We start from the raw sequence: 12,829 nt of genomic DNA, 5'->3' as shown, positions 1-12,829 counted from the left end.
TATATTAAGTATTATTTAGTTATTGTAATAAATTCTTCTTTTTTTATGTGTTGTGTATTTGCAGCATCATTTACAGCAGCTATTGCAATTCTAACTCTTACCACTAAACCTAAAATAGGTTGTAACTTTCTGTCTCCTGGAGCAGACTCTATTGACTTCTATGGGAGAGTGTTCTTAGGCACACTCTGTGACCTGTGCAGGGGGCATTTTGTAGAGAAGGGAGTAGCTAAGATGTCATATCATGTTATGTGGTGGAGTTTGTGTCTTTAAATCATATACATGATAGATCATCAGTGTGCTGTAAATGTGGTGACTGCTGTAAAGAAATCTATCGAAAACAGGAAGTCTCAGTATATTAGTTGACTTAGTGGTCAGAGTTAGAACTGCAGAATTCTTAATATTTTTTTCACAATTTCAATAATATGGATTTTTTTTAAAAAAAAACAAAAACAAAACCTTTACCATAAATTCTTTAAAAGTTTAACATAAGACTTGATTAAAAAATTTTTTTTAAAAAATTTCCAGTATTGACAGTAGATGGCAGCATTGATCTTTATGGTAGTTACACGGACACTTTAGTACTGCAGTAATAGTTATATAAAAAGCCATAGAGATCTCTGAGGTTTCAGTCTCTTTGGATACGGGTCTGTGTCTACTTGACTTTTAGTGTTACCAATTTCTGCATCAAATTAATTTTATTCTAAGAGCAGAGTTTATGAATCCTATAATAACCGAGACATTCCCATTGGTTCTATAACAGTATTTGTGCAGAATTCCATCTCTATGTATTAATACACAACACGATTCCTTTATTAGGATTTCATATGATATACAGTATAGTGTGCGGAGTACATGGCAGAGCCCCACAACAGCACAGACTGGTTATACGGAGTACGTCAATAATAATGATTACTGGGTATATTCCTGTAGTTAGTTCAGTCTTATATACAGAATAATGGTAGAATAATAATACCTCCCAGTATATACAAACGTAATGACTATAAAATAGCCACCTGTGACAGACACAACAAATATAGTGCAATATACAAAATATAACTACTATAATACTACTCCTATGTACAAGAATATAGCTACTATAATACTGCTCCTATGTACAAGAATATAGCTACTATAATACTACTCCTATGTACAAGAATATAACTACTATAATACTGCTCCTATGTACAAGAATATAACTACTATAATACTGCTCCTATGTGCAAGAATATAACTACTATAATACTGCTCCTATGTGCAAGAATATAACTACTATAATACTACCTCCTATGTACAAGAATATAACTACTATAATACTGCTCCTCTGTACAAGAATATAACTACTATAATACTACTCCTATGTACAAGAATGTAACTACTATAATACTGCTCCTATGTACAAGAATATAACTACTATAATACTGCTCCTATGTACAAGAATATAACTACTATAATACTGCTCCTATGTACAAGAATATAACTACTATAATACTGCTCCTATGTACAAGAATATAACTACTATAATACTGCTCCTATGTGCAAGAATATAACTACTATAATACTGCTCCTATGTGCAAGAATATAACTACTATAATACTACCTCCTATGTACAAGAATATAACTACTATAATACTACTCCTATGTACAAGAATATAACTACTATAATACTACCTCCTATGTACAAGAATATAACTACTATAATACTGCTCCTATGTACAAGAATATAACTACTATAATACTACTCCTATGTACAAGAATATAACTACTATAATACTACCTCCTATGTACAAGAATATAACTACTATAATACTACCTCCTATGTACAAGAATATAACTACTATAATACTGCTCCTATGTACAAGAATATAACTACTATAATACTACTCCTATGTACAAGAATATAACTACTATAATACTACTCCTATGTACAAGAATATAACTACTATAATACTACCTCCTATGTACAAGAATATAACTACTATAATACTACCTCCTATGTACAAGAATATAACTACTATAATACTACCTCCTATGTACAAGAATATAACTACTATGCTACCGCTTTGTCGTTCTTGATGTCTCCAGTCCTCGATTAACCCCTCAGCCATAGTAATAATATAACCATGAGCTCCCTGCACTGACATAGAGGCGTCTCAGTGAGGTCGTGTTGCTGGGCCGCCGGCCTCTCCTCGGAGGTGATGACATATGGCTGCCAGACTCTGATTCTTTCTACATAAAACTTTAGAAGCTGATACATTTTATGAAAAACTGGGGGCCCTGAATGCAAACCATATTTCAATAATTGGGCCACCTGCAGAATGTCCCACTCATCCAAAAATAGCAAACGGGGGGTCTTGATGTGCTGCAGATGTCCCACGTCTACCACACTGTACACGTCAATGAGGAATATTAAACATGGCCAGATCCAGGATCAGGAGACGTGCCTGTTCCAGGAGCTGGCCTAGTACTTGGGTGATAGATGGTGTTTTTAAAGTGTTGCGATGTCAGAGCTCTGATGGGGGGGAATGTTCAAGGTCTTGTTCTTACAAGGATGATGGAAAGCAAGTAAAACACTAAGAAATGATATATATTGTCATACAGATGGAGCAGAGTCTTCTGTACGCAAAGACATATTGTAAGCTGAGCATGAACTGAATATGGAGGAAGTGGGTTTAAAGGGATTGTCACCAGAACCGATCATATCACCCCAGCCCTGTAGATAGATAGGTTACTGTCACCAGAACCATCATATCACCCCAGCCCTGCAGATAGATAGGTTACTGTCACCAGAACCAGCATATCACCCCAGCCCTGCAGATAGATAGGTTAGTGTCACCAGAACCAGCATATCACCCCAACCCTGCAGATAGATAGGTTACTGTCACCAGAACCAGCATATCACCCCAGCCCTGCAGATAGATAGGTTACTGTCACCAGAACCAGCATATCACCCCAGCCCTGCAGATAGATAGGTTACTGTCACCAGAACCAGCATATCACCCCAGCCCTGCAGATAGATAGGTTACTGTCACCAGAACCAGCATATCACCCCAGCCCTGCAGATAGATAGGTTAGTGTCACCAGAACCAGCATATCACCCCAGCCCTGCAGATAGATAGGTTACTGTCACCAGAACCAGCATATCACCCTAGAAGGAATCAGAAATTCACAAGGGGAAAATTGTTTGTTTGTGATCACTTGAATCAATCTATAAGCAGAGCTGAGTTGATGTTTGGGTCTGGTCACACTCCCTTCAAGACCACAGTTGTCAATACAGTATCAGAAGCTTATATCACTAACACAGCTCTGCTACATCTCTAACATGTAATCATTGCCCACCAGGGTATTAATTGAAAACAATTACCCCTTATGGCACTTCATAGATCTCATAGCCTTAATCTGATGCAAATATAGGAACACTCCGGGAAAAATTGATTGCGAAAAAAGTCCCTACAACAATTAACAGTAAGTGACAAGAAGTGTTGTCATGAGGACATCTGGACAAAGCAGCTGTGGGGATGTAGACTATAAAATACAATGAATAATATTACAGTGAGGACAGTGAGATGGGCAAATTTTTGTAACTTGGTTGTCTGAGATATTGTAAATGATGGACCCGGTGGTTCGAGCCACAACACAACCCCCGGATCATGTGATCTGAAGTAGTCATCAGCCTCCATGGTTGCTCAGCTCCCTCCTCTACCAATCACAGGTTAGTATGTGAGATCATGACCTGGTGGTTGTGATGTGGTCGGAACCCCTGAGTCCATCAGCTGCAATAACCCGGGACAGGTATGTAAATTTATTGTTCTCAGACAACCCCTTTAATTCATCTACAGCAGTTTTCTGAGTTAGATGGATGTAAATGAGTCCGATCTTTGGTGTGTGTCTGTTAAATATCTTGTATTTGCCGGTGAGACTTGTGTCCACTGTTAAATATCCGGACCTGGCCTTGTCCACGATAGGAAGAAGTCATCTTGTTATAAATCAGTGTAGAGGTTTATTAATATCTTGAAGGAAAACACAGGAACAGGGAAAATGTCCAAATCACACAAATATCAGTCAATTGTCAATAGCTTACATCTTCAGAGAAGTTAAATCATCTGGATATCTTGTAGTTACAGCTTGGTTCATGCTTGTCATCTGGTTGGTGGACTTGGGCTGGTTACGACGTCCATGGATGTCCATCTGCCTGGACCACCCACCCTGGTGTTCCCAAAGACAGACCTCCTGGTCTTCCCCTGGTCTTCCCAAAGACAGACCCAGACATGTGTATTTCTTACTCATTTATATTCATGAGAGTGGGTGTTACCTTCCATCTTGTAGCTATGTAAGGAGATTTCTAAAATAGTGTACACTAACCGCACCCATGTTCCAAGAATATAAGACTATGATGTCAGTAGAGTGTTAACCCCATGTCTGCTAGAGAATATTGTAAATATATAATATTTAACAGTGTCCTAATGTTGTGCCCACATAGTTCCTTCTGTGCCCTTCTTGCCACTTTTTATGAGGGATAGGCACACCTTGGCCCTTTCTGGTGTTCCCAACTGGCGTAGATTTCAGTTCTAGCATGCAAGGAGTCCACAGCTTCTCGATAATTCAGGAGCAGATATGGATTAAGACTGACATACAGAACGCCAGTCTTAATAAAATCCTCCCACTGTCTTATGTCTTGTGCAGGGCTCAAGGGGGTGGGGCGTGACACAAAACGTCCCTATGACATCAGTGAATTATTAATAGGAAGTGTTGGACAAAGGAGCAGAAAGGATGTAGATTGTAAATACAATGAATGATATGACTGAGGATAGCGAGATTGTATTTGGATTAGGATGGAGTGAGGGGGAGTTGGAGAATTCCTCTTTCTAAGCTTCTGGGCTATGACAATGTTCAGACCTTCAGTACTGTCCATCTGTAGGATGTGATAGGATAAATAGTCCGGATTTGACGCCAGAACATTTCAGCTATGAGACACATAGGACTCTGCTCGGGCTGCAGTCCAGGGCTGTCTTCCCACACCTCTGTTAAGTTGTGGCCAAGTGTACTGTGGTCATTTTGTATCTTGACTGTCTCACACATAATGGCCGCCCACCATGAAGATCTTTTCTACCTTTTTGCCTATTCACTAAAATTGTCGCTGCCAAAATACAATAATCAACAGCTGCAAAGATTTCCTTTATAGCAGCCACCTGCACCTAGGAAGCCTCAAAAACAACTCATTGAGCTCTATGGGACAGTTGTGGGCATGCTCTGTGACCTGTGCTGAGTGCGCTGTGCTGGGAGAGGGAGGAGGAGCTGTACTTATCATCGATGGCCAATGGTGTGAATTTCCTTTGGCGCTTAACCACGTTCCACCAAAGCCATTTTTGATTTTGGTTTTTAACTCCCCTTCTCCCAAAAGCCATAACTTTTTTTTATTTTTTTTCGTTCACAGAGCCGTAATGGCGCAATTTAATATTCAGAATGGGGTGGAATTAGAGAAAAACCTCTTATGTGCCACTTTCTTATGGGTTTTGTTTTTATGGCATTCACTGCGCAGTCAAAGTGACATATCACCTGTATACTGCAGGTCAATATGGTTATGGCGATATAAAATTTATATAGATTTTAGTACGTTTAAACACCTTTAATACAATCTCAAACTAAAATAAAATAATTTCTTGTGGTTGCCATTAGAGATGAGCGAGTAGTATTCGATCGAATACCATGTACCCATAGGAGTGCATGTAAGCGGCCGAACACCAAGGGGTTAGACCCCTTGGTGTTCGGTCGCTTACACGCATTCCTATGGGAGCGAGGTAGTCGATCGAATGCTACTCGCTCATCTCTAGTTGCCATATTTTAACACCGTAAATTTTTTATGTTTATGTTTTTTATGTTTCCGTACGTGGGTGTATTTTTTGTGGGTCCAGATGTACTTTTTATTTTTACCATGTTGGGAAATATCGGATTTTTTATCACTTTTTATTCTAACTTTTTGGGAGCTGACCGTAAAAAAAAGTGGTGATTCCGCTCATTGAATTTTTTTTCCCCCACTATGGCCTTTATTTTTATCACTTTGTAGTTTCGGGTCTTTTGGATGGAGGGATATCTAATATGTTTTTACTGAGCTAGGAAAAGAGGTGTCATTTAAACTTTTTTTTTTTTTATTAAACACCCTATGGGGCTTGATCACTAATACAATACACAATATATCGCAAAATCCATATAGGTCTGTTATAGGCTGCTTACGGCAACCTGTAATACACCTGTAGTGATGACAATAGTAATGATCTCATTCCGGGATCAATAAGATACCTTGGTCAAGTTTGACCATAGCATCTCAAGGGTAATGCCTGTGATCAGAACTTGAACCGGAGTGGCTGCCAAGTTTAAAGACCCACCATAACAGAAGGGAGATGTCATAGAAGGGGTTAAACAGGACATTTCACTAACTAAAACTCTTTGTGTGTGAACAGTTACCAATAACATGTCTCATTTTTCCTGCCCATGAGCCACAGGTGAGGCCATTGTAATACAGCGTCCTCCGTATAGTCAGAGGTTACAATGGACCCCATAGACTATGAATCAGCCAATGTACAAGGTAAGATACTCAAAGACTGTGGATTTAGACTTTGTCATCTCTAGTGTTACTATAGACGTGTATATATATCAGTGTTACCTATTAAAATGTTTCGAGCTTCCTCGTCTGATATTTGAGGTGTCGGCTGCTTCTAATTCTATCTGGATTGTTCTGAAACAAACAATGGAGCACTGGGGGAGGGGGAGCCTGGAGTGAACTATATAAGATGATTTATACTTTCTGATCAACAAGTCCATAGATGAAAGCCACCATATACTGCGCTAAACAACATGTACACCAGATGTAAGTCTATGAACACACTGGAGAGTAATGACTGGCAAATGTGATGCTTGTACAAATACAACTCACATCAGGTTATAGTAGTTGTATTATTGTGCATATGAGGCAGTATATATTTTTCTCTCTGCAGATATACATATATATATATACAGACCCCTGCAGTCTTGTGCATACATGGTACACACTCTCAGGTTGCCCCCAAATCACTACACGCCAAGAACAACACAATGAACTCCACATCTGAGCTGATACTGAAGTCTTATTGTAATGAGCTGGAATTTACTATAGATTGTCAAGGGGCGCAACCTAGTTATAATTTATCCTGTATTATACTCCAGAGCTGCACTCACTATTCTGCTGGTACAGTCACTGTGTACATACATTACATTACTTATCCTGTATTATACTCCAGAGCTGCGCTCACTATTCTGCTGGTACAGTCATTGTGTACATACATTACTTATCCTGTACTGATCCTGAGTTACATCCTGTATTATACTCCAGAGCTGCACTCACTATTCTGCTGGTACAGTCACTGTGTACATACATTACTTATCCTGTATTATACTCCAGAGCTGCGCTCACTATTCTGCTGGTACAGTCACTGTGTACATACATTACATTACTGATCCTGTATTATACTCCAGAGCTGCGCTCACTATTCTGCTGGTACAGTCACTGTGTACATACATTACATTACTGATCCTGTATTATACTCCAGAGCTGCACTCACTATTCTGCTGTGTGGTCAAAGGGAGCATGAACAGGAATGGCTGGGATTAGAGACACTGAAATGGTGTTATATTGTTTGGGCGCCATCATACTATATGGGGCACTACAGGGGGCATTACACTGTTTGTGAGGGCATGAAGGGGATTTATAATGTATTTGAAGAATTAAGGCCACTAATAGGGCATTATAGTGTGTGGGAGCACCAATGGGCATTATACCATGTGACGGCCACTAGAGGGGCATTATACTGCATGGAGACATTTAGGGGGCATTGTACTATGTAGTATAATAGTACAGTCTTTATCACTGTATGTAACACAGAGCTGGGCAGTATTACTGTATGAGTTATAAAAGCACAGTGTGGGGTCAAAGTGGGCATGGGTGGGACTGGGAAGGTTTAGAGGCATGCGCTAATATATGTAAATACTGGACATTCTACGCTATTGTTCTGCTTGGACCTTTACCTGATGGCGGCTGCTGGTCATTGGACCTTTACTAGAAGTAGCACGAACCCCTTATCTAGGATGCGACCTTCACTATGCAGGACTGAGCTTATGTGAACACAGCGCCCCCTTGCCTTCTGTGCAAGTATTGCAGAGCCTGGTGAAGTCGGAAGTTCGCGTTTCTTTTCCAGGCTGTATCGGGCTGTCAAATTCCTTGGTGGGACATAAAAGAAGGAAAACATGACTAGAATGTGAGTCCTCCAGTGCGGGAATAGTAAAGCTCCAGCGTCCGATCCAACGCAAACACTTTGTGGTGTCAGATACAGCTCCACACTATTAACCGCTCCCTGAAGGGTTCAGCGCAACGTCTTAAAAGGCCCCTCGGAAATTGCTGGCCAAGTGCTCCACACATGGTAGACAGCTTAATGGCTGTGGTCGGGGTGTCTGGCGAGTATAGAAAGTCTTGGGTGCTATAATAATCCCATCATTCCCATACAATCCGATGATTGTGGACTTGGCACCCCGCATTGAACCCGCAGGGACCTGCGCAGTCTGGACGCTTCACGTTCCAGGATCCCTTGTAAGAGCCGTGTGTGAGTCCACTAATGAGTCCAGACGACCGCTACGCTAAACCTCGTATTTACTGAGCCATCCGTGCAACCTGATCTAACCGTGTAATGTAGGAAACGGAACGCAGCAGGCGAAGCCATGAAACTGCCGGCTCTGCACTTTCCGACTATTAGCTGGATGTTTTATGTGTCACCGGGGATGGGGAGATGTGTACGGTGTGTACTGGATCCTATTACAGGCGATGATCAATCAGTCAAGCCCGTATAATTGTCTAATGCTGAAATATAGATGTAGCAGAGCTGAGTTTGTCATTCAGCGCAATGTCCCAAAATGTGGTTTTATAAAGAACTGCCGGAAAATCTGAGATAACATAGAACATATGAAGACCATTCTGGCACCTATTGTACTGTAAGGGTTAATTGGGTCCCACAATTCCCACACAATGACAATGCTATAGAATCCATCTATCTACAGTATCTATCTATCTATCTATCTATCTATCTATCTATCTATCTATCTATCTACCTTTCTTATATTTATCTATGTATCCATCTGTATGGTATTGATCTATCCTTAGGCTAGGTCATCATTGTTGGACTCCCCTCGGCAACCATCCCGGATTTTGCAGGACAGTTCCGGATTTTGGGTCCTGTCCCACCGTCCCAATCGACGGGAGGTATGTCCCGGATTCAACTCATCTGTATCCGGAGGAATACAGCTCCTGCTTCACTGCTGTATTCCAGCCCCGGGAGCTGTAGGCGCAATGTGATGACATCACTCATATTGCACCCGCAGCAACCAGAACACTCCATGACTGAGACTGCAGACAGAGCAGCAGTGGAGCTAGGAGATGAATTGGGGGGAACCTAAAACTAGGGGTAAATGAAGGGGGGACATTGAATTGGGGACAGATGAAAGGGGAACATTAAACTGGGGACAGATGAAGGAGGGACATTGAACTGGGGGCAGATGCAAGGAGAAACATTAAACTGGGGGCAGATGAAGGGGGGCATTAAATGTGGCAAATAAGGAGGGACATTAAACTGGGGGAGATTAAGAGGGACATTAAACTGGGAACAGCTGGAGGGGGACATTAAACAATGGGGGGGATCAATGGACGGAGACATTAAGCTGGAGACAACTGGAAAGTGACATTAAATTGGGGGCAACATGTCTGTCTCTAGTTGCCCCAAATTTAATGTCACCCTGCAGCTAGGATCTGGCATGGCCATGTCATAGATGGACAACCCATTGATTTTCTAACTGACAACTTAGGAACTGTGTAATTCTCCTTTTCACCTGCGGAGGTGCTGCAGGGAAACTAAACTTGTGCCAAAAGTGAAGATTTCCTGCGAGATCATTTTTAGAATAACCATTCATATAATATTTAGAGCCCGTGAAAATCACAAAAAGATTTGATATAATTTTTGGAGGCATCTCACAATGGTGATGATTCTTGATAGTCTGAACAGTAGAGGGCGCATTAATGATGTTATGTCGCTTGGCAGGAAGTTCTTTGTACAGGCGAAATTTTGATGTAGACGGTAAATCAGAATTGTAAAAATCTCAAGGTCAGACCAACATCCTGCACAATGTGTCACTGACAGGCACTGTTCTGCTGTGGAGGACGCAACTATTGTATTCATGTCTGCAGAACATGAGTCAGCGAAATACGGAAGAACTGCAGAGCATATCTATCTATCTATCTATCTATCTATCTATCTATCTCCTATCTATCTATCTATCTATCTATCTATCTATCTAATCTCATATCTATATCTCTGAATCATTTCTAATAAGAAAACATTCTCCTGCAGTTTATTAAGTGTTAATATTTTCATGTCCTCGCCCTTAAGGAACCCTTCTTGCCACAACGTTGCGCTCCTCTGTAATGATTATTTTCCTTCTGTTTAGTATCAGGCCCTGTCTACATTGATCATCTCCCGATCCCGCCGGCCTGGCCAGTAATATACAGAACACACACCAGCTGCAGTATTTTAGGGGCTTCTATAAATTCTTCTCCGACCACACACGTTGCGGAGGTGACTACTTACTAAAGTTTCTTGCCAATCTCTTTTGTTCTTCTGGGTTCCATAAAGTCTTCCGGAACAATAGCGGCCGAGCCCAGGGGTGCTGTATATTCTTGGGCGAGCATTGTGGGGTGATTTTACGGCCGCGCTCTTCGCACACATCCTGCCAACTTCCTCCTAAATCCATAATACACTCCGATTTAATATTAACTCAAGTGACTGAATCTTCATGAAATTATATGAAGCTGCGAAAACACGGCCGGGGGGCGGCTCCTCATCGTTTTGGCGTTAAATGAGGAAAAAATCACTTTTATATGGAGAGTGTATATTTCAGGGTTGTTACAGCTGGAGCTGGTTTTTATTCCCATTGCCTGAATATAATATATTGAAAAATAAAATGATTTAATTTTTTGACAAATGTTTTGCATTACCACTAGTGACCTGTAGGGGGCCATCAAGCCCTATGGACAGAGCACATTGACACAGATGTTACAGGAATGAATGGGCAGCTAGAATTTCATTCATGGAAAAGGTCTTATTGATTTCACGTAGTAGAAGCGTCCGTCGCCTCCATTGCATTATGCACAGTAACTTTTATGCTGCTGGAGCTTTTCCCGATTTCCCTTTTACCTTTATCACATGCTAAGAACATTGAGAAGAGAAATCTTAAGTCATATGTTGACGTTCTTTATGTGTTGTAGTGGCAGTCTGCAGCCTGGGTCCACAATGGGGGCGCTAGCTATCTGGACTCCCTAGGCTTACTATTATAGATGCATTGATGAAGGTCGGTGAATTATCACCAAGTCCTGGCACAAGAGAGTGTTGTGTGTAGAAGCTCCGGGTAGTAAAGGACCCATAAGAGTGCATGCTCTACCGGGCCCACAGGTAGCAGGTGAAACCGCTGGTGGTTGGTACAGTCACTGCGAAACATACAGACAGGCATCGTACGGCAGCTTTATCCAACTAGGTGGGGAATTAAAGCACCATGGAATTAATGGTGCTATATAAATAAACAACAACAATAATAATAATAATAATTTATCATTTCTTTTATTCCAGAAAACTATCTAGAACCTTTCTTGTGCGGAGCGGGTGTCGGGATGGGCCGGGCATGAGTTAGAATGGAAATCTACCAATTCGAATGAAGAGATTGCAGCCACAAGGAGGTAGCACTAAACTGTGTGAAGGCCACAAGGAAGGGGCATGATACTGTGTTAAGGACATGAGGAGGGAGAATTATACTGCGGGGGCAAAAGGAGGGGGCATTATACTGTGGGGACTTAAAGGAGGGGGCATTATACTGTGGGGACTTAAAGGAGGGAGCATTATACTGTGGGGACTAGAAGGATCGAACATTATACTGTGGGGCACAAGAAGGGGGTATTATATTGTGGGGACTAGAAGGAGGGAGCATTATACTGTGGGGGCACAAGAAGGGGGCATTATACTGTGGGGATTAGAAGGAGGGGGCATTATACTGCGGGGGCACAAGAAGAGGACATTATACTGTAGGGACTAGAAGGAGGGGGCATTGTACTGTGGGGGCACAAGGAGGGGGCATTATACTGTGGGGCACAAGAAGGGGGTCTTATACTGTGGGGACTAGAAGGAGGGGGCATTGTACTGTGAGGACTAGAAGGAGGGAGCATTATACTGTGGGGACTAGAAGCAGGGAGCATTATACTGTGGGGGCACAAGGAGGAGGATTATACTGTAGGGACTAGAAGGAGGGAGCATTATACTGTGGGGGCACAAGGAGAGGGCTTATACTGTGTGAGAGCTTTAAGGAGGGACGTTATACTTTTGGGGGAACAAGAATGGGGCATTATACTGTAGGAGCTACAAGGAGGGGGTATTATATTTTGAGGTTCAAAGAAAGGGGAATTATGCGGTGAAGGCCACAAAGAGGTGTCATTATACTGTAGGGACTACAAGGAAGGGGGCATTATATTGTTGGGGTCCAAAGAGGTGGCATTATTCTATGGGAGCCACATGGGGTGCATTATACTGTATGAGAGCCATAAGAGTGGGGCCAGATGGGGGTATGATACTGTACGGGGACATTATATCGTATTGGGGGTCACTAAAAGGGCATTATACTGTGTGCAGACATATTCGGACCGAGTGTCATTGGAAAACATAGGTGTGTCTTATACTGTAATTTGCGAGCGCCCCACATATTTCTGGATATTTAT

Source organism: Leptodactylus fuscus, chromosome 2 (genome assembly GCF_031893055.1).
Source record: "Leptodactylus fuscus isolate aLepFus1 chromosome 2, aLepFus1.hap2, whole genome shotgun sequence".
Lineage (NCBI taxonomy): Eukaryota > Metazoa > Chordata > Amphibia > Anura > Leptodactylidae > Leptodactylus > Leptodactylus fuscus.
The sequence above is the reverse complement of the archived record's forward strand: the minus strand, read 5'-3'. Positions refer to the sequence as shown.